Source organism: Podarcis pityusensis (assembly GCF_964106645.2).
Source record: "Podarcis pityusensis genome assembly, chromosome: 2".
Classification (NCBI taxonomy): domain Eukaryota; kingdom Metazoa; phylum Chordata; class Lepidosauria; order Squamata; family Lacertidae; genus Podarcis; species Podarcis pityusensis.
This window is the reverse complement of record NC_138029.1, coordinates 92597828-92623679: the sequence shown is the minus strand read 5'-3', so window position 1 is coordinate 92623679 and position 25852 is coordinate 92597828. Positions and strand designations below refer to the sequence as shown.

Here is a 25852-nt window from a genome sequence, read left to right as displayed (position 1 = left end):
GATTATCAGCTGTTAGGCTATATGTCCATCTGGCAATTTCTTTGTGGTATCTAGATAGAGAACTGCATTTATTTATTATTAGCACTGCCCAGGGTCTCGCTGAGAGAAAAAAAATGTTGTGAGTTTTGAATGGATAGCGTAATTTGTGTGTTTGCTAGAAATTGGGTGAAGTCATCCCAAAGTCACATTTGGGTTCACCAAGGTGATTCAAAATGGTCTCAAACATTGCCAAAGACTGTCTCCCTGACTCAGGAACCCCTGTGCTGAGTTTGGCAATGATATCCCTGGAGGTGGCTGAACCTAGTTTAACGAAGAGCCCCCCAGTTGTTGAATTCCAACTCCCATCAGCCTCAGTCAACATGGCCAAAGGTCAGGAATGATGGCAGTTGGAAGTCCAACAGCATCTGCAGAGCCACAGGTTCACTCCTGGTTTAAAGGTAAGGAACCTGCAACATTTATGTTTGTTTGTTTTTACACACACACACACACACAATTTATTTTTTTTAAAAAACATAATTCATGTGCAGCGGAGGAGAAAACAAGGGGAGAGGTGAATTTTGGGAGTTTTTAAACTCTTTCTTTTACTTCTACACCCCAAGGTGTCAGATTGCTGTTGGCACCTCCATTACCGGGCCTTCACAGCTTTAAAAGCAAGACTGACAAAGTGGCACACACAAATCATTTTTACAAGGGAGGAAAAACCCATGCACTTAGTTCTCTAGGTCATTGTGGAATCTTGGTCAATAATGCAATCAGGTCACTGAAATGAATCATCTCTCTCAAGTTACTGGCGTGTGACCAATTTTCAGAAATGGAATGAGGCCACATTTCGTCTGTCTAAAATACATTCCTTTTGTACGCTGGACCCCCTGCTGCCACTTCTTCTCATCTCTGTGGAAATAGAAGCCTTTCTCCCGATCTGCTGTATAACCTCCAAAGAAATGATAGAAAAACAACCCCCAAACCCTATTGTTAGCTCATTCCTTGGGTTCCTACTGGCTATGCCTATGGATTAAGTCAGCTGTTTTATGATGAATAAGCAACTCCTTTCCTTTCTGCTTGTTTCCCATTAAGATCTGTGAAAGTCCTCTCCTAAAGCCAGGAAAACCAACAGTTCGCATTTGGTTGTAATCCTCATGTTATTGAAAGTATGCTCCTAAAACCCAAAAGATAGTCAGTAGTAGCTTCTCCCATAGCCAAACCTTCCCGAAAGAAAGAAAGAGAAAGAGAGAGACGTGCACACTTTTTTCACTTTCCCAATCTCAGGCTTGTAGTCACAACTCAGGATGGGGTTGTTGAGATGGAAAGGCCAAATATATTAATGATTTTATAAATATATTAATGACATTAATATTCTGGGCTCCCCCCCCCCACCAAAGGCCACTGGAGCTGCTTAATGTTTGATTGGTCATTCAGTGTTTTATACATATAAAACAAAATAATCATTAAAACAACTGAAAAATAAAAAATGCTTTAAACAGCTGCATAGGTCTGTTAGTAGAAAAAGGTCTTCAGGATATTTGCATGCAGACGAAAGCTTATACCAAGAAAAAAGTTAGTTGGTGTCTAAGGTGCTACTGAACAATTATATATATATTTCGACTGTGTCAGACCAGCACGGCTACCTACCTGAATCTAAAAAAATCCTGAAAGTCAAAAGTGAATCTCTGAATCTCTGCTGGAAGAGTATTCTGCAGTATGGGACTGGAGACACTATTATTTATTATTATTATTTATTACATTTCTATACCACCCTTTATCCGAGGATCACAGGCTGGTTTTCGGCATCAAAACACAAAAAACACCACTGCCTCACAGGGTAGCTGAACAAGGCAGGATCCCTCCTTGTACACCTGTTTCTTTGCTTCTTGCCACAGAGTGCTGTACTATCCAGTACCCAAGTGACACCAAGCATGTTTTCTCCTAAATACTAGCCATGGTGAGGAAAAGGAGTAAATGATCTTTACCGGAGAGCTCTCCATTGCAGCACATGGCAGTTCACCACTTTGAGATGTTGATATGTCGCATTATTGGCTGGTGGCATGCACGGCCTTGTCAGGAAATGAAGACATTGCTAGGCAGAGCAGGCTGCATCAGGAATGACTGACATCCTCTATTAAATTTTTTCCATGTAGGTAGCATAAAAAAATTCACCGTATGTTGATTCTGGAAATGTTATGTCTTTTCCAAGATCAGAGAATTCTTCGTGTTGGAACACTACAGTAAGCAGACCATCACACATAAAGCCTTCACTGTATCACATCTAGTGCAGGCATGCCCAACTCCCAAGAGACTGTGATCTACTCCCAGTATAAAAAAACTGGCAGTGATCTACCCTTTGTCACTGGAGGGAGGAGGAGTGTGCATGAGGAGGGTGGATTGTCCAGAGTTGTTGAGCTTTTTTGGGGGAGGATTGCACAGAGTTTTTTAGATTTCCCTCCATAACTTTTTGTACACAATAAGGATCCCACGATCTTGACCAGGATCAACTGGGGATCTACCGGTAGATCACGATTTACTGGTTGGACATCCCTGATCTAGTGGCTGTTTGGGGTCCAATAGCACTGTGATTTTTTGCACCCAGACTTAAAAACAGCAACCCAGTTTTGCAACTATGGCCAACTGAGAGCAATAGGCCATTGTGGCTTCTGGCTGATGCATCAGCATCTGAAGTGCAGAATATAATATTGAGCAGTAGCATATGGTGTGGTGGGGTTGCATCACTTACCTGACCTCCCCCTGGCCAGGTAGCTGCTGCACACCAGGATGGAGAGCGGGAAGGGGCAAAGTGGTGGCAAGGTTGCTGACCTTGCCACTGCCTTGCCTCTCTCTTCTTCCCGGTATGCAGTGGTGGCTTGGCTGGAGGGAGGTCAAGTAAGCAATGCTGCCCCTCCATTCTGTCCACTACTGATCTTCAGAAGTTCTTTAACAGCACATGAAGAAATATCCTTAGCCATCCTTCATGGCCACATCATAGTTCTTACTCTCAGTTCCCTGAACAAAACATTTTCTATTAAGTAGTGTCCTACATCTTTCCATATAATATGCAAGGCACATTTCTGAAATCATTCCTTCCTTCCTCCACTGGGAAGAAGCTTTTTCTAACTGAATTGTAGGTTGCAGTCTCTGTTCCTTTGCAGAGCTCTTAATGGATTGGGAACCACCAGCTGTTCAGCTGCAGCTCTTCTGTCTTATTTGAAGTTGTACTGATCTGTGCCAAAGTCCAAAGGCATCCGTTTGTACTTTGCAGGAAAGTTTGGACCAGTTCAGAAAAACTTTCTCCAAGATCACCAGCGGCTGGAAGGACATTATGTTGTTTGTTGATAATAGCAATGTGATCATAGTGTGTTGCAACATTTTGGGGGGCTGGGGGTGGAATGGGAGGATATTAATAAGATAGCCTTATAGATTAAAGAAAGTTAATAAGTTATGGAGGAGATATGGAACAGATCCCAAAGAGTCAATACAAGTTTTCATTTTCATTTGCTGTGCCCTATTAGAAGTTATAAGACCATAGAGTTGGAGGGGAATTCTAGGACTAGGTTATCTATTCCAACTTCCTGCTCAGTGCAGGGAATCCAGAGCTATAGCAGCCCCAAAAGATAGATGTCTAGCCTCTGATCTACAATGAGGGAGAGCCCACTGGTCATCAGAGTTTCCATTGTCAAACTGCTCTTGCTGTTACATTATTTCTCCTCATGTGCATCTGCAATCAACCCTGCTACAACTAAAGTACATTGGATTCTGCTTTCTGGGCCAGTAGAAAATAAGCCTTCATACCCTCCAACATTTCTCCAGTGAAAATAGGAAATAATAATAATAATAATAATAATAATAATACCCCACCCATCTGACTGGGCTGCCCTAGCCACTCTAGGTAGCTTGCAACATACAGTGGTACCTTGGGTTACAGACGCTTCAGGTTACAGACTCTGGTAACCCAGAAATAGTACCTCAGGTTAAGAACTTTATTTCAGGTTGAGAACAGAAATTGTGCTCCAGCAGCAGCGGGAGGCCCCATTAGCTAAAGTGGTACCTCAGGTTAAGAACAGTTTCAGGTTAAGAACTCCAGAACGAATTAAGTTCTTAACCCGAGGTACCACTATATATAAAAACATGATATAACATTAAACATTACAAAAAAAATTCCCTATACAGGGATGCCTTCAGATGTCTTCTAAAGGTTGTATAGTTACTTAACTCCTTGGCTCATGGGTCACATAACTACATACCCTGCAACATTTCTCTGGTGTAAATAGGGACGTCCTAAGGAAAAGTGGGACATTCTGGGATCAAATCAGAAACTGAGACAGCTTCTGTAAATCTGCAACTGTCCCTGGAAAATGGGGACACTTGCAGGGACTGAATTTTTGCCCTCTTCTATGTGACAACCCTTCAAATACCTGAATGCTCTCATGTCACCTCTCAGCCTATACTTCTTCATGTTAAACATAGCCGGTTCCTTCAGCTTTTAAAAATAGGATTTACTTTCTGTATCACTGACCATCTTTGTTGCCCTCCTCTTGCAATGAATTTCTCGACACACTGCAACATGACATCTTCGCAGAAAGCGCAGCTTTTCTTTGGGTTTGATCACTGTATGTTTTCAGGTTATGCCTTTTGATGGGAGAATAAATTTTCCAGGCAGGGGAAAGCAAATGGTTGTTGAAGAATTCCATCAGTACTTTTCACCTTTCTGTCCAGCCTATAGCAAATGAATTGTAACCTCACTTGTGCAAACACCTGAACACACTGAATCATCTTGAAACTCACTGAAAGGATTGATCAGCCTTTCAGCAGTGGAGAAAATGTCCATTACGACCTCCTCGGCTTTCTGTGCTGCCAAACACTTTCCTTTTGTATACTTCTGGCAGCAGGGCCCAGGAGCCCTGCTCTCTTGATCCCTTTCTCTGCCTTAACGGAGAGGGCAAAACAAATAGCAAGGGAGTATATTCAGGAGCACCAGATTGGCTCCACAGGAGCATTTGCACCACCCTGACCTCTGCGCACCACCTCACACAATGCAAAACATGAGCTAGGTCAGGGCAGCCAACTATTTTGTGGACTACATCTCCCATCATCTCTGACCATTGACCATGCTGGCTGGGGCTGATGGTAACTGTAGTCAGTGCTGGTGCCAGGCACCTTAGGCAAAACTAACCCCTTGTATGACTGTCCCCAACCCCCCGTGCCTGCCCCATGAAAAGCACAAAACTTAAAACTGATAAATTTATTTTAAATTGCAAAAATGAATAATGCAGCAATCTTTGATTATCTTTCTCAAATACATGTTTTTGCACAAAAATCATTTTGAATCATCTTGTGAACTGGGATGTTAAAATTCAAATTCAAGTTTCTTAAAAGTTTCAGTTTCAGGCACATCAAAATCTCACTTTGCCTGCCTTTTCCTTTTTTGTCACCAAAAAATTGCTTGGCCCATGTATTCAGTGGGCAGTGGGACTACTTTTCTAGTCCTAAACTACTGGGGGGTGGGGAGAGAGAGAGAGAGAGAGAGAGAGAGAAACCAAGACTCCTCCTGTGTTAGATTCCCCTTTCTTTTGGCTAGGCTGACGATCTGTAGTTATGAATGTAAGTTTCATACCCAGCCCTTGGTTCATAAATGCCTTTATTTGAGCTATGAGTTGGAGAAGGTTATCTAGATTTACACTATGCCTACCTAATAGTATTTCTTATTCTGACCACACAAGAACTCTTTCGCCTCAAAGCATTGATTTTTAGATCTGAAACTTTCTCCTGAAGCACTTATAAATCAGGGGATCAATCTGTCTTGCTATTAGATCTGAAGACTTGTGCCTCAGGGAAACTTCTCAGCTTGATGCCTGAAAGCATAGAGTTCTCCCCCTACCCCATGTGTGCATGTGTGTGGGTCTTCAATTCTCTTTGAATGGGATATCTAGCCATTCACCTGCCATTAGCACACATTTCAGGAGCTAAATTACAGTACTTAGAAGCTGAAGCCTTTCCAACAGCAAAGCCCCCTCATTGAGAGAGAGAGAGAGAGAGAGAGAGCGCGAGCTTAGCTAACTTGGAGTAAGGTATAAATTGATTTTCTATACTTCTGGTGTTAAATAAATTACAAGGCTTTGCATGGCCTATGGTGCCTTCATTTTCCCTGACATTTCTGGCTTCACTTTGCCTGATGTTCTCCTACAGAATTTTTGCCTCTGCCTCCACAGACATCTTTTTTGGTTCACCACCTTTTGTGTATTATGCTTCCCAGCTACGGAAACTGGCCGTATTGGATACATTAAGCTCTCAGGCTCAACATTAGCTCCAATTTGATGCATATTGGTTTGAACTGACTTCTCATAACCTTTTTATGCTTTGCACCCTGAGGTGCTTGCTTTAAGAATGATACAATAATTCCATGACTGACTGGTTCAGTGATTTGCCAATTTGTTAACTTTTGAGAACTCCCACAGCTCCTCTTATGCAGAGACTGCTTCCTGCCTATTACTGATGAGCCACACTGGGAAGAAGACTCTGACATCTACTGCCATGCTCAGCTTGAAAACTCGTGACACATTTGACTAGTCTCTTCCACCCCCCTGCTTTGTGTTTGCTTCCCAACTCTTTCTGAATATGGCCTGTTGAGTTATGATTTGAGTACAGTCAGTGCTGTTTTGCTAGAAAAAGAGGTGCCAGAACTCCTCCTCACGTCTTCTTGACCCATAATTAGAAATCATGAATCTGAGAAGGGTTTTTTTTTTATGCGTCCTGTGCTTCCTATGCATGGGTCGGAGTGGTTTTGCTTTTGCCCCTCTGCTTTCCCTTGGAAAACTACTCCGTAGCACTAAATCAGAACAAATGGGAATCTGTGGAAAACCCAACTGCCAATTGTTCTGATTCAGCGCTAAACTGCAGGTTTTCTAGAGTGAAAGCGGTGGGGCAAATGGAGGTGTGGATGAGCCCTATGTCAGATATAATGTGGAATATATTTCCTACAAGAAAAGAGGAAAGGGAATGACACTATGGGGGTAAACAGATTAGAGTGAAAACCTGTAAACGTACAACCATGTCAGAAAAATCCATATGGAATACATACATATGGCTTATTAATCATGGTCCTGTGAACCTACACTGAACTTGGCTCTACTATATTTATGTTAAGGTCCTGAAGCCCATTCAGGTTTTTGCCATTAATCTCAATGTAAGAGATGCGCCACAAAAGTTTGCAGAAAGTGCTCTGTATCTTGAAAACCCAGTTCTTCCAAAGAACCTAATGGCAGGTACATTTCCTGCCTAGGAAGTAGCCGTTAAATGAGAATATTAACCTAGTAGTCGATGAAACGCATTAGTTGTCATATATCTAGAATGCGCACAGACCAAAGTGGAAGGTATTTCCAGATACATAAAAACAGATTACTTTCAATTTTGATGCTCCTGTAATAGAGGAGTCTGAAATTGCTTTTAGCTTCCATCCTGCTACTGTTTCTTATTCCACAAAATCAACATTTGTATTTCATCAGCGGTAGAAACTTGCTTGCAGTTGGATTTGTGTGTTTTGTTCACAATGATTATGCACTATAGCCTGTTGGATGAATAATGGTAATTGGCGCAGAGGAAACAGGCAGAATATGTAATTATAGAGCACAGAGAGCACCCCGCCCAATTCTCCTTTAATAAGCTTTTCCACTAAGACAAAAAGAAGAAGAAAAAAGACAAGTAATGTAGGACACAATAGAGGTGTATATAATTATGCATGGCTAGGAGACAGTGGATAGAGAGAGGTTTTTCTCCCTTTGTTCACTTTAACACTAGAACCTGGAGTCATCCGGTGAAGCTCAGTGGTGAAAGATCCTGGGCAGACCAGCAAAAGTACTTCACACAGCAGACGGTTAAACTATGACACTGCTTGGATGGCTTGAAAAGGGATTAAAGAAAGTCATGGCAGATTAGGTTATTAATAACTACTAGTCAGCACAGCTATATGTCCCCAGTAACAGAGACATTTTTAGGCCTCTAAAAATACCAGTTGCTGGGAATTACAAGTGAGAGCTCATGTCCTGGTTGCAGACTTCCAATGGGCATCTGGCTGGCTGCTGTGATAACAGGATGCTGGGTTAGATAGACTTCTCATCTGATCCAGCAGGTCTCTTGGTGATGGTCCAAATGATGGCCTGAACCAGGAGCTATGGGTGCTTCCAGACTATCACTATTTTCAGGTGGGATTCAGTCACATCCTGGAAAACCAGGCTAAGCATTTAAAGCTGATTTGACACTTTTGTGCAACAAACCCATCCCCAGAATTGGATTTTTTACAAAAAGGGAAAAAAAGAGAGGGGAAATGGATGGGAAAGTGTGGTATAGCACTCATTTGATGCAACATCATATAACCTCTGCAGAAATAAATCAGAACGAATGCTCAAGAAAGAGGAGACACTTTCACATCCCCACAAACTTTGTGCAAACAAATCACAATGAACAGGTCCTCTAGAAGTGACCCAAATTATGTAATTTGTCTAGGAAACTGTTCACTTGTAGCAGGCATGATGGCAGGGCTGTGGCTGATCAAAATAACTGCGGAAGATTAAAAAGTGGGGCTCCCATAATCCAGAAGGAGTGCTCTGGTCTGGTAGCCAGAATGTAGTGATTTAGGGCCAACCAACCAGTGAGAGAAACAAAACACAGTGTATTAACTTGAAGAGCAATGGCTGATCCATTACTTTAGCAGAGGTAGGTTGGTGAAGCATTAGGAAAATGGCATAAATGGTGCCATCCTCTTGCACTGATTGAGAAGCTGTTGGGAGGGAAATGTTAAAGCTATGTTATGCACTAAATGTGGGCAAGACATTGGAATGGATGGCATGCACTTATGTGTGTAGGGGTACTAACTCAAGGAGGCTTACATTTTTTTTGGGAGGAATTTTGCCTTGTTCTTTGTCAGTCCCTTGCCTTCTTTAGCTTTTTAACATCTACAACTGCTAGAAGCTTTTCAGGGTTGTAGCCAGGAGACTTTCCCAGCCCTGCTGGGATTTAACCTGGAACCTTTGGGATGCAGAGCATGTGCTCTGCCACTGAGCTTATAGCAACGAGGGCTAGAAACTTGATTTCGAACAAGAGTCTAAAATTTATTACAGGGGAAAGCGAGAGGTGGTATTCCTATGCAGCTCACTGGTTTATGCTACACCTGCAGATCTGCTTAGCCCAGGTTCTCCAAGCAGAAATATGGAGATTAGCAGCCAAAACATGGACTGCACTAACGTGTACTCTGTCTTGAACTGAAACTAATTACGAATCCTCTGTGCCCATTATTGGGGGGGGGGGGAATAGTTCAGTGCTAATCACTTTCTTTCTAAATTTAACCTTGCTGCAGAACACCTCCAGTTTTATGCCTATTGAGATGGCATCTAGCACTCTTAGTGGTGCTTTTCAGAATCTAATTTTCTCATTGTTATTCAGTGGTGCTCACAGTTCTACGATGCAGGATCCATGAGTGGATACGAATCCTCTCATCTCGATGTGATATGTGCTGTTAATCTAACACCTGCTCCTCCTCCGTTTGGGGAAATCACAGAAATCTTGTCTCTTGTGATTCCAAGTTGAATACATTCTTCCTCAGAAATCTGCGCATCAAAGGAGGAGAAAGGTGCCTTTTATATCTTGTCAACAGATGCATTTTGAAAGCTTAAAAAAGAAAAGCACACACAGAGAGAACCTACAGGAGGCATTTGCCCTTCTAGTGTTCATCCACAAATCTTAGTTAACTGAAGAACTCCAGCTGTTTGCATGGCAAAGGGACATAATCCATGCTGAAGGGGCTGACTGATCCCAGGGGCCGCAATGGGCATGGCCTTGTGAAATATTTACATAGAACCACTCTCATAAATAAACATAGAAGTCCCCTGTTCCCAACCTGAGACAAAACCCACAGTGCTTTAACATTCAGACAGAGAAGTATGCATGTTCTTGACAAGATGTGCAGCAAAGGGAGTAATTTCCTATCTTCATTTATGCTCCCTATTTCAACTCCACCATCTTGGGAATGGAACATATCCCCAGGGTAGAGCATAGGCATGCATTCAGAAGGTCCAAAGTTCAATCCCTTGTATCAAGGAGAGTAGGAAGTTGCCTTATATTGAGCCAGACCATTGGTTCATCTAGCTCCTTATTGTGCGCATTGAATGGCAATAGATCTCCCAAAGAATTCAGGCAGGGGACATTCCCAGCCCTATCCAGAGATGCGGGGATTGAACCTAGAACCTTCTGCATGCAAAGCAGATGTTCTACCACTGAGCTATAGCCTGGTCCCTGTGTCGGGGTTGGAGTCAGGTGTAAGTCAGCAATAAAGCCCGAAGCCAGCGAAGTTAACTCTTTATTCAAGGAAACAAGCCACAGCTCAGGCCTAGTGGCCACAGCAATTCTTTCCAGGAGGTCTTGCCTAATGAAGCAGCTGTGAGGACTAAAGGTCCCCACCTTCCCTCAGCTCTCTAAGCTCTCTAAGCCCTTGATTCCTTCCCTAGTAACCTAAGCCTTCACCTGCTTGCCTCTTGTTGCTCTGCCCTCTGCATTTCTCTGCACATTCTGGGAGACCAGGGGGCAGGGGAGCTGATTGTAGCAGGAGGGGAAGACTCTCTGACTTCTTCCACAGCCTGCCTACACTCAGCTTCAGAGTCTGCACAGCTCTCTGCCACAGCCTCTTCCTGCTCATTAAACCCTGTTGCTCCCGAACCTCCTCCTCCCACTCTGCTCCCTCTTCTCCCTTTGACTGCTCATTGTCATCCCCCCACCAATCCCCTGGCTCAGAGCATTCTTCCCTTGGGAATTCCCTAGGGGGCTCCCCGGCCAGGTGCCTTCCATCATGCCTCTGCATCCAGCCAGTCCATGGACACCGTGATAGAACTCAAAGCATAGGGTTCTCAGGTGGTCTCTCATTCAGATGGACTCCCATTCAGATGCTGATCAGGCCTGCTCAGGTTTAGCAAGGTGGCTGCACCATGTGTCCTCAGACCATTTGAGTCTGAAGTCCAGCTCAAGCAGGATCTCCAGCTCAAGCAGGTGATAGGAAAGATTGCTGCCAGTCAGACAATATTGTGCAAGACAGAGAAATATTCTGAGCTGGTAGAAGGGCACCTACCTGCAGGTTCATCCCTATAATTATTTGTGGCTTAAGGGCGCAAGCTCAGGAGCCCGTGACTATAACCCTCCCCTTCAAAGTAGGAATTGCCCAACCTGCTGAAAGGGAAAAGATGTACTACATATGGGGAGAGAACAAATGAGAGAACAGTAGGTCAATTCCTTTATGCTCCTTTGCTGCTTCAGAGCATCTTTTTTGATCCTTTGGACCACTCTGAGTAAAAGTTAGTGGAATACCACCCAGAATAAAAATATATTACAGGGCTAAAGAAGATGTACAGTGGTACCTCGGGTTACATACTCTTCAGGTTACAGACTCCATTAACCTAGAAATAGTACCTCGGGTTAAGAACTTTGCTTCAGAATGAGAACAGAAATCGTGCTCTGGCGGCGCGGCGGCAGCAGGAGGCCCCATTAGCTAAAGTGGTGCTTCAGGTTAAGAACAGTTTCAGGTTAAGAACGGACCTCCAGAACAAATTAAGTACTTAACCAGGGGTACCACTGTATAGCAAAAGGCAGTAGAAACCAAAGTCTCTCTCTGCCTCCCTGGCAGAAGCTGGTGTGAAGTTGAACATAACTTCTACTAATTCCAGGCTGAAGATGCCTAGAAAAAAAGATTTGCCTTGATATATAGGAAGCTTGGCAGTCAAATTGACCCAAGGACATAAGAAGGGCATAACCTGGCTCCCTATAAAGAAAAAATGGCCTTGTCCGAACTGATGCACATTTAGTGTCTGGAGTGAGAAAAATATCGTCAGATATATCTGTGTGCAACCTTGCTCTTTACGAATGGAGGCAGTATGGCCCATTTACAGAGAACGATGTGCAATTTCTATAATTTAACATGCTATATTTCCAACTCTCTGTGACACCATATTTATTCAGTTATGTTCTTAGTTCATGTGCTGAGATGGATTCCTTTTCCTTTTATATGCAAAATAACAATGAGGATTTGTCACAGATGAAAAGTCCAGATTCTTTTCTTCAGTAGCAATTCATCAGATACATAATTAATGAAAACAAGAGGTCATTTAAATTATACATGGGCTTCCTCTTGGGAGAAGCGAACAAGAAATCGAGGGGTTTGTACAAAGTTACCTTTGCTTCTCATCGACCAAAATAATGACCTTGTGGGCTCCCATTCGTGATGTTCCAACAGGGTTGTAAGTGTGAAAACCATAAGAAATAAAGAATAAAAGAAAGGAAGGGATGAGCTTATTCATTTTAAGAATTCAGGCATAAAAGCTCCTTTAACATAGAACTAATATTGCAATTTTTCAAGAAACTTATTTAAAAAGTAGGCCAAAGTTCCTGCTTAAATTAATACAAGAGACCTAAATGCAAGGTGTCTGATTTCAATCAAAGATTCTGCAGAAATTGAAACAGACCTTTGAGAAATGTCTGAAAATGCATATCTTGGTATTCTCTGATCTGACAGGGAATTTTACCAGCACAACTGAGACTTTACTGTAGGGAGGTAATTTACTGATTTGATGATGATGATGATGACGACACAACTAGTAGCCTTATTGTAATATAAGCTGGAGTGCTAATGTTGAAAGATTGGCCATCTCTAGTCCAGAAACTCTGGTAACAACATTACCAGTTTGTAGTCATTTTATAGAAGCTAATAGTATTTTTTATTACTTTTAAGGATGCTACTGGAAAGGAGGAGCTACAGTGGTACCTCGGGTTAAGTACTTAATTCATTCCAGAGGTCTGTTCTTAACCTGAAACTGTTCTTAACCTGAAGCACCACTTTAACTAACGGGGCCTCCTGCTGCTGCTGTGCCACCGGAGCACGATTTCTGTTCTCATCCTGAAGCAAAGTTCTTAACCCGAGGTACTATTTCTGGGTTAGCGGAGTATGTAACCTGAAGCGTATGTAACCCGAGGTACCACTGTACTGAGAAAAGTGGTAGTCGCTGGAGTTGAGCTAAAATAGCCTCGCAAATTCTCCATGTTATTTGTGGGAGGTGAAATTTGGGGGGTGAGGGTGAGATTTCGTTGAATTATACTTTGGGGCAATGGAGTTCTCCTATGCCCAGTCCCCACCGTTAAATGCCTGAAGTGTATCCTTGAACCAGGATAATGCTTCTTCCTGGCTTAAGGATAAAGAGACGTGGGTGGGTATTTTACCTCTGAGTTTTACTGTGCAAAGGTACGAGTCAAACCAGATGCTCCACCCACTCTTGCTACTGGCCCCACCCACCACTGGCAACTCCCAAATGGTTGCCAATGAGGGAATGTGGCCTGTGAGCTGCAAAAAGCATTGTTTTCTCAAAATTTACCTTCTGTACCATGAAAATAAATAAAAACAGTATTTTTTATTTTTTTTAAAAGAGGTTCCCCATCAGGCCTGTAAGGACTGATTCACACATACCTTTTTGCCTCTGTCCTGATGGTTGCAGCAGCACCAGGTGGTGATGTGAATGAGGGGATGATCTGTCTTAGATCAAACAGTACAGATAAAACTCTCTTGCCAACTGAAAGGCAGAAATTTTTCAACAGCGACTTAGTCACAATGACTTAAGTTTTGCTCAGAATAGGCCTATTGAAACTAATGGACCTAAATTAGAAAGGCTTGTTAATTTCAGCGGGTCTACTCTTGAGGAAGGCTTCATTGACTACTATTACACACACACAAACCTAAAGCAGAACAAATATTAGATTTGGCGAAGAGCCTGCTATTTTGCAAAAAGAGGCACCGTTGGCATTTCAGCTGCATAGATTTCTCTTCCACGTGAATGACAGTATTTGTGTAAAGCACTCATACAGAACCTTAGGCAGCGCTGTGGATAAACAATAAACCAGAACTATGCCCTATGGGGGATTTGGAGTCATAGCTCATTAAATTCCTTGGCACAGCACAAGTTAGTCTTTTATTGTGCAAAGCACAGGTAACGTTTTGTTCCAAGCGCTGGTTCATGCGGCAAATACCGTTTATCCCAAGGTACCCGACTGAAAAGGCTTAGTTGAAATGGGAAGGCCTAATGATATGACTTTGATGTTGTTATTTAAAGCCTCAGCTTTATAGAGTTATTCTGCTATCATTAATTTCAGATATCGAATTTCTCATTGGATACCTCGTCATTCCTCCTACAAAGGAACGACCTAAATAGTACTGCAGTAATGTGAACTTCCCCCTTTATTTATTTATTTCATAAAAGACACCACTTCATCGTAAATGAAACCTCCAAGCGGTTTACAAAAGATTAAACAGGTAAAAAGTTATTATGTTTTTATATATGTTGGAAGCTGGGGTAACCCAGCCAGATGGACAGAGTTTAAATAATAAAATTATTATTATTATAAATAAGATAAAACAGAAAAATTCACAACCACCCTTCAAAACATACAAAAGTTAAAATAGTTATTGGCATCTGCCTGTCTCAGGAGACAATGGAAGAGTGTGCTTTTGGGGGTGAAGTCAAACTCAAACTGTTGGGGTTTGAGTACAGCACCTTCTGTGGCTGTAGAGACCCTTTCTAAGCATCTGGGTGGGCTTGTCTAAACAACAATGTTTTTAGCAGGCACCACAAAGAGTACAGTGAAGGCACCTGCTTGATCTCAATAGGCAGGGAGTTCAAAAGTTTAGGCACTAAGCAATCAAGTTCTTACAAATGCCAAACAGGTATTACGTGGCACCTATAGAAATGCCAATTCCGCTAATCGAAGCAGATGAGTGGGCACACGTGGGGCAAAATGTAGTTAAACTGGTTCCAAGTTGTATACAGTGGTACCTCGGGTTAAGTACTTAATTCGTTCCAGAGGTCTGTACTTAACCTGAAACTGTTCTTAACCTGAAACACCACTTTAGCTAATGGGGCCTTCCTGCTGCTGCCGCGCCTCCGGAGCACGATTTCTGTCCTCATCCTGAGAACATATATTTCTGGGTTAGTGGAGTCTGTAACCTGAAGCATATGTAACCTGAAACATATGTAACCCGAGGTACCACTGTACTAATAGCAACACTTGGAATCTGGCCTGATAGCAGATCAGCAACAGGTCTTAAATGCCAATAAGGCCTCACTCCTGTCAGCAATTGTACTGCAGCATTGCGCGGACAGGCGGAGTCCCCAGATCCCGAGTGGTCCCCCCCGTCATGTGGAATAACGACTCAAGACAACGTGCTATGGGATTAAATTGGCCACAACTTTATTAAATTTCAAATGTGGGTAGACCTTGGCTCAGGCATTGGGCGTTCTCCCTCCCCAGTCCCCAGCCGGGGACCTAGGGAGCTTCAGGGTTATCCAGTGTGTGTGTGGGGGGGATGGGCCGGCTCTGGAGAACATATGTTCAAGCAGAGATAGCCGCCCCCGTTACGCCGCCGTCGCAGGGGAGAGCAATGCCGACCTTTCGGCATACGGTCAAAGCCTCCCTTCAGAAACCCCTTTAACGGGGAACCCTGGTATCGCCGCCGCAAAGAGGAAGATGGACTAAAGGATTCTGCCCAAGGCCTGATACCGCCAAAGTTGTGACGTTTTGCTACGGGAAAGGCGAAACCTGCCAATGCAGAGAAATTCCTTTCCAGCCCTTTAACAGCGACCTTATTGTAGCAGCGCCCGCATACCTGTGAAGAAAAGTTAACCTGCAAAACCTATGAAGAAAAGTTAACCTGCAAAGGAAGACATTAACTGAGGGTGGGTAGGGTGGGAGAAGCTCTGGAGCCAAGTGAGGATTTGCAGGTAAGATCCTCGCTCTATTGTGTGGGCAGGTAATCCCTCCCCCTACCTGGCCTGGTCTCCTTGGCAACGCTTCCCCCAGGTGGGATTGGACAACTGATTGAGGTAGGCTGAGACCTCCAGGTATCCCACCTGAGGGAAGGCAAAGCCAAGCCTATGCTGATGGGGCCGCTCCAGATCTAGGGCTGCGCGCGTCCACGCAAAGGGCGCCCCCCGTTTTAAGCGGGGAGCGGTCATTATGCACTAACTGCAGCTTCCAGGTCGAGTGTGAGGGAAGCGGTTTTCCAGTCTTGAAGTAATCAGTGCGCAACCTACTGTGGCAAGGCTTTCCAGGTCCAGGAATGGCCATAGCTGTCAAACCAATCACAGTTGGTAAAAGGTACTTCTAGCCACTGAGGCTACCTGGGCCCCCAATGACAGAGCTGGATCCGGCACTTGCAAACATTGAACTTGCTCCTTCAGGGGGAGTAAAACTCCATTAGGGTAGGCAACTGGCCAATTTTTCGTACACGGGAGCTACTCACTCACAGTGCCTCCTGCTTCAGGTTTCTGAATATCTATTGTATTTTCTTATAGTCCTCAGGTAACTATCTACATTCTACTGTTATAGCTTCTCTTTCATTTCATACATTGTGCACCTGCAAGAATTAAAGGAAGGCACCTTAGATACATACAGTGGAAGATCAGAACCTCTGTACCAGAAAGGGGATCTGATGTCTAGCTTGTCAATTAGGGGTAGGATGAGATCCACTCACCACAGGCCCAAAACTTGCAGGTCTCCCATCTCTGGTTGTCTCCCATAAAGAAACTTTAATGTATCTGGATTTCGTAACTGTAATTGCCTTCCTGGAGAGGAACCACCCTCAAGGAATCTTTCCATTAAATGTGACAGATAGTGGGGTTTGTAACTCCTGAACGGCAGGGAATTTTAACAGGTCTTTTTAACAGCTCTGTGACAGGGAGAGATTTGCCAGGTCTCTGCTCCCCCACCCCCCCCTTACAGGCTTTTCTGCACAGCCAGAGTTCTATGTGCTCAAATAAGTGGGAAAGGACTTAGCTTCTTCCCCACAGAACCATTCAGAAACAGTTTTGATTTGTAACAGCCCTTCACAACCTGGTGTCCTCTGGAAGTTATATTGAAATGAAAAAGTTTTGGGACATGATATATAACGAAATGAAAAAACTCTTTAAAGACACCTTCCCAAAGAAACCAGAGGCTCTTTTTACTAGGGATAATAGGAGAGGAAGTGAGAAAAGAAGATTGCAAGTTATTTCTGTATGCAACAACTGCTGCTAGGATTCTTGTGGCCCAAAAGTGGAAAACCCAGGAGATTCCAACTTTAATGGAGTGGCAGATGAAATTATTTGAGTATGTAGAATTGGTGAAAATGACTTATAAAATTTGAGACCAAAAAGTGACAAAGTCTGAAGAGGAATGGAGTAAATTTGTTGTGTATATATGAAATAATTGTAGAAGTTTAAAAACTGTAGCAGGGCTAACATAAAACTTGTGATGTGAATAGAGGGTAAATAAGAATCTGTAAGAGAGCATGTAAAATGGGAAAACCAAAGCAGGGAAGGAAGGAAGTCTGGGTGCAAAATTGCGCAGGGTAAATAAGACACAAAATGTTGAACGTAAAAGTGTAAGTTTTATTTGTTATGTTTTTGAAAACCAATAAAAAGCATTTTTTTAAAAAAGGAAGTGATATTTATTTTTTTATGATGTACATAAAGGTGTTTGTTTGTTTTTTAAAAGCACCTCTAAGTGGTGTACAATAAACGAGAACATGGCTATCAGTGGCTATGAGCCATGATGGCTCTGTCCTACCTTCACTGTTGGAGGCAGTATGCCTCTGAATAGGAGTTGCAACCAGGGAGAGTGCTGCTGCACTCAAGTCCTGATGGCAGGCTTCTTGAAGGCACTGGCTGCCCACTGTGAGTACAGCATGCTGGTCTAGATGGGACATTGGCCTGATTCAGCAGTCTCTTCTTATGCTCTTATGTTCTTATGAAATGCAATGAGATAATGGCCCTGTTGAGTGAGGTTGATGGGAATGTTAGTCTAAAACACTTGGAAGCCACCAGTTTGGGAAGTCTGAGCTAAAGAATTCTGTTATCATCCTGCACTGGGTTCAACTCAAGGAAGAGCTTCATTCCAACACTATAATTCTGATCTATTTTCTGTCTTAGAATCTCTCCTGATCTAAATCAAGCAGTATATTCTAATCTGAATCTCCACTGTCATAATATTAAAACAAAATGAAAATTATGAATTCCAATAGCAGCGATCATCATTTTTATCAAATATATCTCTTCTTTTTGAAAAAAAGGGAAATCTTTCTAATTCCAGGCAAACATCTGATTTCTAACACAAAGAGAGACTTAACTTACACAGCAAAGCTTCACAGCCATCAGAAAAGTAATTAGAGAGATGTATCATGCAGGCAACCTGGAGAATACTCACAAAGTAAGTGAGTATTTGCTGACTTTTAATGGTTGGGGTTAAAAGTCCATTTCTAAAGTTGGCATTTTGTTTCCTAATTGGGGCATTGTGTCTTGTTGATTTACCCCACCCCATCGTGCTGAATTCTTAATGTGCCAAGCCCTTGGGTTGGTATAGGTTACCATCTGAAATAAAGAAAACAAATTGAGGAAGACAGATGGTTTGTACTTCATGAAATCCCAATGAAAGTATTAGTTTCACATGACATTGTTTCTAATCTCTTCTCTCGGGGCAGAAATGGTTTTCATAGCTTGCTTCCATTTCATATATAAAATTAGTCATCCCTTGGGTTTTTGTGCCTCTTTCTTTCTGAACACTACACTGTAATATAAAGCAGCAAATGGTGTACTGTCTTGTCGATATTTAAAAGAATGCAAGATATTCTGACACTAATATGCTTCATAGAGAACCAACTCATTCATTACAATTTCCCTTCTAGCTCTTTTAGGCTTTGTTAGAATTGGCTTTCTCCATGTTGGCAACCGAATAACATTCTGTCTTCTCTTAATCACTCACAAAATGTCACTTTGGCCATTTCCCAACAGAAGTCAGATTGTTCTTTATGGATTTCCTTAACAGGTTGGGGGGAAAATCCATTCATCTCCTAATCACAAGGAAAGAAAGTGAATTACCAAGGATAAAATAAACACCCAATAGATCTAGCTTCTTGGGAAATAGCTAGAGAAAGAACAATTGATGCAGAGCTCTTTAAAAATGAAGCCGGTATTCACTGATCAGAAGCCAAATGTCTCAGGGTTTGTAACCTCAAATGTTAGGTCTGGTGAATGAAAAAAAGGGTGGTGGGCAGAATAAAAACATCAACAACAGTCAACCCACAAATAGGATTTGCACTGTAGAACAACAACAAAAAGAGAGATTACTCAATTTCTCCAGAGAGGATATAATTCCAACATGAGAAAGAACTAAGCAGCTTAGAGCCGTAGGAAAGAAAGAAACAAAACTCTCTGTATTCCAGTGCCAGTCTGAAACAACTGGTACTGATGCAGGAAATGTTCAATTAACATGTCTTCCAACCACAGTAGAGCTGGCTTGTATGCTTCAAACTTTGACCTAGTATGAGGGTAACGGGTCTGTAAAAGGGGAACACACACACGGCATAGGGGCCAATCGACCAGGATACAGCTGAAACTCACAGCAGAATGAATTGGGAATGAGGTTGTGCAGGGGTAGCCAGTTCCCATCAGCCCCACCCCAATGGTCAGAGGTGATGGGAATTATAGTCCATCAGCAGCTGTATAACACCAGATTGGCTACCCTTGAGGAGGTAAGTCCCGAGGTAGTATGTTAGAATGTACCACTGTAGCAGGATGGGTGGATTTACTATTTGTAATATTCTGCTATAGAAAAAAAACCATTGAATTAGGAAGCTAGTACTGAATAGCTGGACTAGAAGCCTGAGGGACTGAGAATAAACCACTACATTAAGGACTGTTCATAGTTTGTTCCTGAGTGTCCCAGGGCTTTGAAGATTAAGGGTGAGGGCTTCTTTCCAAGGCCCTTCAGTCTGAAGGTGATAGTGGGGGACCCAGCCGTTCCTCTTCCCCAGAGTACAATGGTACCTTGGGTTACAAACACCTTGGGTTACAAACACTTCGGGTTACAAACTACACTAACCAGAAGTAGTAACTTGGGTTAAGAACTTTGCCCCAGGATGGGAACAGAAATCATGCGCCGGTGGCGCAGCGGCAACAGGAGGCCTCATTAGTGAAACTGCACCTTAGGTTAAGAACGGTTTCAGGTTAAGAATGGACCTCTGGAACGAATTAAGTTCTTAACCCGAGGTACCACTATAATGCCTTTTGTAGCAAGAAGATGCTCACAAGAAGAAATAATACAATGTGTATACATTTCTGCAGGTTATACATTGTATTCATAAATACAAATCTGTTTATTGGTAAGATTTTGTTGTTGCTATACAGTGGTACCTTGGGTTACGAACTTAATTTGTTCCGGAAGTCTGTTCTTAACTTGAAACAGTTTTCGTTAATGGGGCCTCTTGCTGCCGCTGTGCCGCCAGCACACGATTTCCGTTCTCATCCTGGGGCAAAGTTCTCAACTCGAGGTAACTCTTTCAGGTTTGCAGAGTTTGTAACCTGAAGCGTTTGTAACCTGAGGCATTTGTAACTTGCGGTACCACTGCACTATTCAGAAATGGTGTCCTGCACCAGCACCCAGAGTTGCTAAAGTCTTTCATTTCATGATTCTCTCATCTTATTCTCCTGCATGAGTTGATCAGATTTAATTTGCAAACCAGGAAATGTCTCTGGTTCAAATGTTTCTTGGGTGAATTTAATGGCTAGTTATAGGCACCCCACATGCATCTAAGATTAAGGGAAATGACATCTGTCTAGGTGAAGGATTGCTGATTACTGGTAAAAACGTTTACTGGTTGGTAGATGGAATGTCGGCATAAATAACCATGCAGCTACCAGAAACATTACCATTTTCTGGAGACACACAGGAAGCTATTTTGTGATGAAACAGGTCCCTGGTCCCTCTAGTTCAATAATGCTAATGTGCTTATACTACCATAATTGTTGCCTGATGTCCTTCAACTTGGGATGCTAAATGAGGTCCTCTCTTGTTTCAGTACTGCAATGCTCTGTGTCAATGGATTTTTATAAAAAACATGCCACCAAAAAATAGTGTCCAGTCTTATTACTAGTGAAGGCTGAATCCAAAAGGTTCTTCAAAGTTCACATTTGTTAAGGGAACAAAAAGACTCACAAGAACATGGTTTTAAATCCAGGTTCAAAATATGATAGAGTTTTTTTTCTCCTTTTTCCTATGTTAGAGACACACTTTCTGATGCAAGACAGAAGTAATGCAAGGGGCCCCATACTGTTTCACTGTGTAATAAATGTATCTGTATCTGTTTATTTCCCATATAATAGTCTTTCCTCACCCAGACAGGGTTAAAAATTCATCATTGCCATGTTTGCTCATTCATGCTAAGCCATGAAAGTTTCTGCTGTCTTGGTAATACTGTATAAGTTTTCTTCTAGCCTTCTTTTATTTTATTTCATATTTAATTTAGGAAAAAAGAGAGAACAGCTTTCATAGATTAATATGAAATGTATATCGATAGATCCACATACATTTAATATCTCCAGTTATTAGATTCTTTGCTTTATGTGGTATTGTCTCGGAATCCATAGTAGGGATTTTGCAGCTTTCCTCCATTTCCTGTGTTCCTTCTTCCTGGCTTTGGTTTCCTGTGAGTTTTCATGCAATATAAATAGCAAGAGCTGTAAAGTGCTGCTGTAAAGTACATGATTGATATTTCTCATATTACTTTTGCATTTTTCACTTTTATTTGCTGGAGCTCTTGTCATCTCCTGCACTGCATCATTTCCCCTGAACATTAAGCAAATGCCCCTTGCCTTGATCAAACAGTTTCCAGAGCCAGTGAATATGAAGGGGGAGCTTGAGGTCAACCACAAGCTACATGCCATTACCACCATTTTCTTTGGGGGCTGTCAGTTATATGAGGGGGTGCCTACTCCTGTCCATCAGAATCCATCAGTCTTCAAGGAGGCAGTTTTTAGTGACTTTCCTCTTAGAATGCTCCCCCTAAATCCACTCCACAAAGATGCCCCCCAACTTCATGACAATGCCACACAATGATGTGGCATCCCCCTAAAAAGTCTGTTGGGTAAGATGGTGCCCAAGAGCAGCTGAGCCTCCCAGGAACATGATCTCTGCCAGCTGGGACCATGAAAAAGGCAGTAGCCATAAAAGGCAGTGACAGGCTGTGATTTTGTGAAATCTGGCCCCGCCAACAGCCACCACTGAGTTTCTGAACTTTTGGCTCAGCTCTGGCTGATGAGTCTTTTCTGATTTGAAATGCTGACTGCTACAAGCAAGCATTTGCCAAATAATTTTAAGAAAACTATTGCTAATGTTGCAAGAAGTTTTGTGAGGTGAATTATTGGAACTATTGCAAAAATGGATAAAGGGGAGGATGGTTAGTTAAGATAATTAAAGGCAATATGAATTTAAGAAATGCATAAGAAGTGGTAAGAACGGTGGATCATCAGAGGTGCTGATGGAAGTCCCAAAAAAGATTGTACAAGTTGCGAAGTTTTGTGGTATGTATTATAATTTGTATGTCAAAATTAATAAAAATTATTATAAAAAAGGAAGGTATGAAGCCAGTGTTGATAGTTATGGGTATCATACTTTTTTTTTCCATTTTGGAAATGTTTTGATTTATTGAATTTGGCCACATTTCAGTTTGCAAGCACCTTTAAATGTACATTCTCTCATTTGAATGCAGCTTCTCTCACACAGAGCTGGCATACAACAGATGCCCAAAGCTAGGAAGAGCCACCCATTCAAAGGATTGTTGCTAGCCTGTTAAGTTACCTGAATTATGAAAACTTGCAACAAATATCAGTTCAATTCAATTTGGCACAACACTAAGCATTCCTGATAGAACATCCGCTCCAGTTTTGAAACGAAGCTGCTCCCCCCACCCCAAATTACAGCGAATATACACAATCTAGTATACAGTAACCACAATATCATATTGAAGCAGCACCTTCTTCGGTAGACAGAGACTGTGGTTTTTCAAAAACCAAATGGAACTGTATTGTATTCAATTGGAAAGGGCTGGTGCTCATCTGCTCTGTATATAGAAGGCTCAACCTCTGGCATCACCAGGTGGAGCTGGAAAAGTCCCCTCTCTGAAAAATGGAGAGGCGCTGTCAGTCAGTGTAGACAATATTGAGCTTAATGGACCAATAGTCTGACTTGGGATAAGGCTCATATGACCTTCTGCTAACTGAAGGCATCCACCAGCATGTTGGGGAGGTAGATAATTTTTGGGTGAATCTTCCTCCTGCTGCATCCCAATCCCCATATGTGCTGAGGGTTTCCCAGCCATTTGCAGCAGTTTTGGGGTAGTGACTGGGAGTGGCTGCCGAGACCACATAACTCCGGTCCTCTTCATTGGCTCCCAGTACATTTCCGAGCACAATTTAAAGTGTTGCCTAGGCCTCGGTCCATTATACCTGAAGGAGTATCTCCACCCCCATCGTTCAACCTGAATACTGAGGTCCAGCTCTGAGGGCCTTCTGGCGGTTCCCTCACTGAGAGATGTGAAGTTACAAGGAACCAGGCAGAGGGCCTTATCAGTAGTGGCACCCACCCTGTGGAATGCCCTCCCATCAGATGTCAAGGAAATAAACAACTATCTGACTTTTAGAAGACATCTGAAGGCAGCCCTGTTTAGGGAAGTTTTTCATGACTGTTGTTTTAATGTATTTTTAATCTTTTGTTGGAAGCTGCCCAGAGTGGCTGGGGAAACCCAGCCAGATGGGTGGGGTATAAATAACAAATTATTATTATTATTATTAGTAGTAGTAGTGGTGGTGGTTGCAGGTATGAGGGAGACTCACCAAAAATTAACCTCCTCTTCATTCTATGGACACATGTCTTCTGCCACTGAAGGAACACTAATTAGATATCACTTATCATTATGATAGCAAAAGATAAATAAATCACTGGTGCAAAAATGAAAGGCAACATTTGTCTGGAGAGAGAGAAAAAAAAATAGGTATATTTGTGCTAGTATGTCATTTTTGTCCTTTCTTGTCTTCAAGAGCAGTCCACGAAGTGCAGTTTCTCATCATAGAGTTGCTCTTGTTATGCATGCACCAAAAAGTACCAGTCCTGTGACATCTTAGAGACTAACAAACTGATCATCGCATGAATGTTCATAAATAAGAGACTACTTCATCCTAAGAAGCAAGAGCTGCCTTCATCAGATATGAGGAGGAAGGAGCCTACTCCATGAGGTGTTTTGTATGCAGTGCAGTCACAGTCGAGCTAAAATAAATTAACATTATGGTACAGAGTATTGTTGTTTCCTCTGGAGATAGACAAAGATAAAGAATCCGTAGGATTATGCCAGATGCAGATCATATTGTACTTGATCAACATCACAGAGATCTGCTTGCTATTCACCATCAGTGGAACAAATAAATGCCTTCTGGTTGAAATGAGTGGTTCAGATGGAAGTATATTTCGTTTTTTACTTTTTTTACAGGCATGACAACTTTGGCATTAATAATACATAGTGCTGAGCCACAGGAATAACTAGGAGACTAACCACTCTTCTTGGTATTCAATTCACTAGCTTCTAGTCCTTCAACAGATTAGTTTTATAAATGTATTCTGCAGTGGTGTGGAAATCATTACCTTTGGAAGTATAACGCATTTACAGAAAAGCCACTTAGAAGATTCTGCAGCATGCTCTTCAGTTATACATTAGAGGAGCTGATCTCAGATAAGGGATACATAGGCCAGTCATCGTGACAGAAATGCTGTTGGGGAAAGTGAATATAAATTCCTCAAGACTCTATTAATCTAATAAAGTCAGTTTATACCTCTTGTAGAGAGGACAAGATCATTGCTTACACCCATCATTGGGCAATAAATTAACTTGAGTTAGCTGCTGTGCATTCTGAGAGCAAATAACATTGGCTTTTATTGTTGGAATATTTGCTTGAGCTTGCACAACAAAGCAAAGCTTTATTTCCTGAGGTTTTTTAAATGACTTTTACAAACCTCTCCAACATTTTCATTTCTAAAGGCAGGCTCAGAAGGATCCTAACTGGATGGGAGTAGTGGCACTGTGGCAGGGCGTCACACACCAAAATTAAGTCAGGTATTATTTTGCAAAATGCTTCTGAAGATTTTATGAATATACTCTCATATACAGTGGTACCTAGGGTTACAGATGCTTCAGGTTACAGACTCCGCTAACCCAGAAATAGTACCTCAGGTTAAGAACTTTACTTCAGGATGAGAACAGAAATCGCGCTGCGGCAGCGGGAGGTCCCATTAGCTAAAGTGGTACCTCAGGTTAAGAAAGGTTTCAGGTTAAGAACGGACCTCTGGAACGAATTAAGTTCTTAACCCGAAGTACCACTGTACTGTTATTATTACCATGTGCAATGTAATCAATTATAACATGCATGAATGAGAGAACGGTGAGTGGACCTTTGGAAAAGTGGTTTGGCAGGGTTGGCAGAACAGGAAAAGCAAGGTCAAGGGACCAGTGGCTGCAAACAGGAATACATTTCAAGCAAAACATCAGACTAAGGGAAAGCAACCTTCATTGGGAAAGGAACTTGCACATTTCAGGACAGCAGTGCCCATGTGGCTAGATCCTAAAGACCTCTGAGACGTATAGCCAGGAAAGGTCTTTTAGTCCTGAGACCAAAAGGCATTCAGATGGAGGTTGGAAAGATTATGCAAGGGTCTTGCAATCCAGAGACTACTGTGCCATATAATCAGAAGACTCAGCTGAGAATGTAAGAAATCTACAGACCATCCACCTTTGGGTTGTGACCTCTGCAGCACCCCCAAGGGGCAGAATGGAGATCCTACCTGCTCCTTTCCACCACTTCTCTGTACTGCTAAGCTGGACACTTTGTTTGACAGAGCAACAATCAAACTATATTCCTGCCAAGGATGTGTGGATGTGCTATATGGATGAGATGTCTTGAATAAATGGCATTAATAAATACTTCTTAAA

The 25852-nt window shown here is 42.3% G+C and overlaps 2 long non-coding RNA genes across 4 annotated transcripts in view; one reads left to right on the top strand and one right to left on the bottom strand.

Annotated features, from left to right (window-relative positions):
* The window catches only part of LOC308471709, a 744400-nt gene that overhangs the window by 154474 nt on the left and 564074 nt on the right, over positions 1 to 25852 (bottom strand). The gene's annotated exons all lie outside the window — the stretch shown is intronic.
* Positions 342 to 24186, top strand: LOC308471688. Of its 3 annotated transcripts, XR_013983084.1 has the most exons (4): positions 348 to 437; positions 14161 to 14320; positions 18133 to 18249; positions 23913 to 24186. It is a non-coding gene; the product is annotated as an uncharacterized lncRNA (long non-coding RNA). The 3 variants fall into 3 exon arrangements; XR_013983083.1 differs by lacking the exon at positions 14161 to 14320 and having other exon boundaries at positions 342 to 437; XR_013983085.1 differs by lacking the exons at positions 14161 to 14320; positions 23913 to 24186 and adding an exon at positions 21101 to 21232 and having other exon boundaries at positions 342 to 437.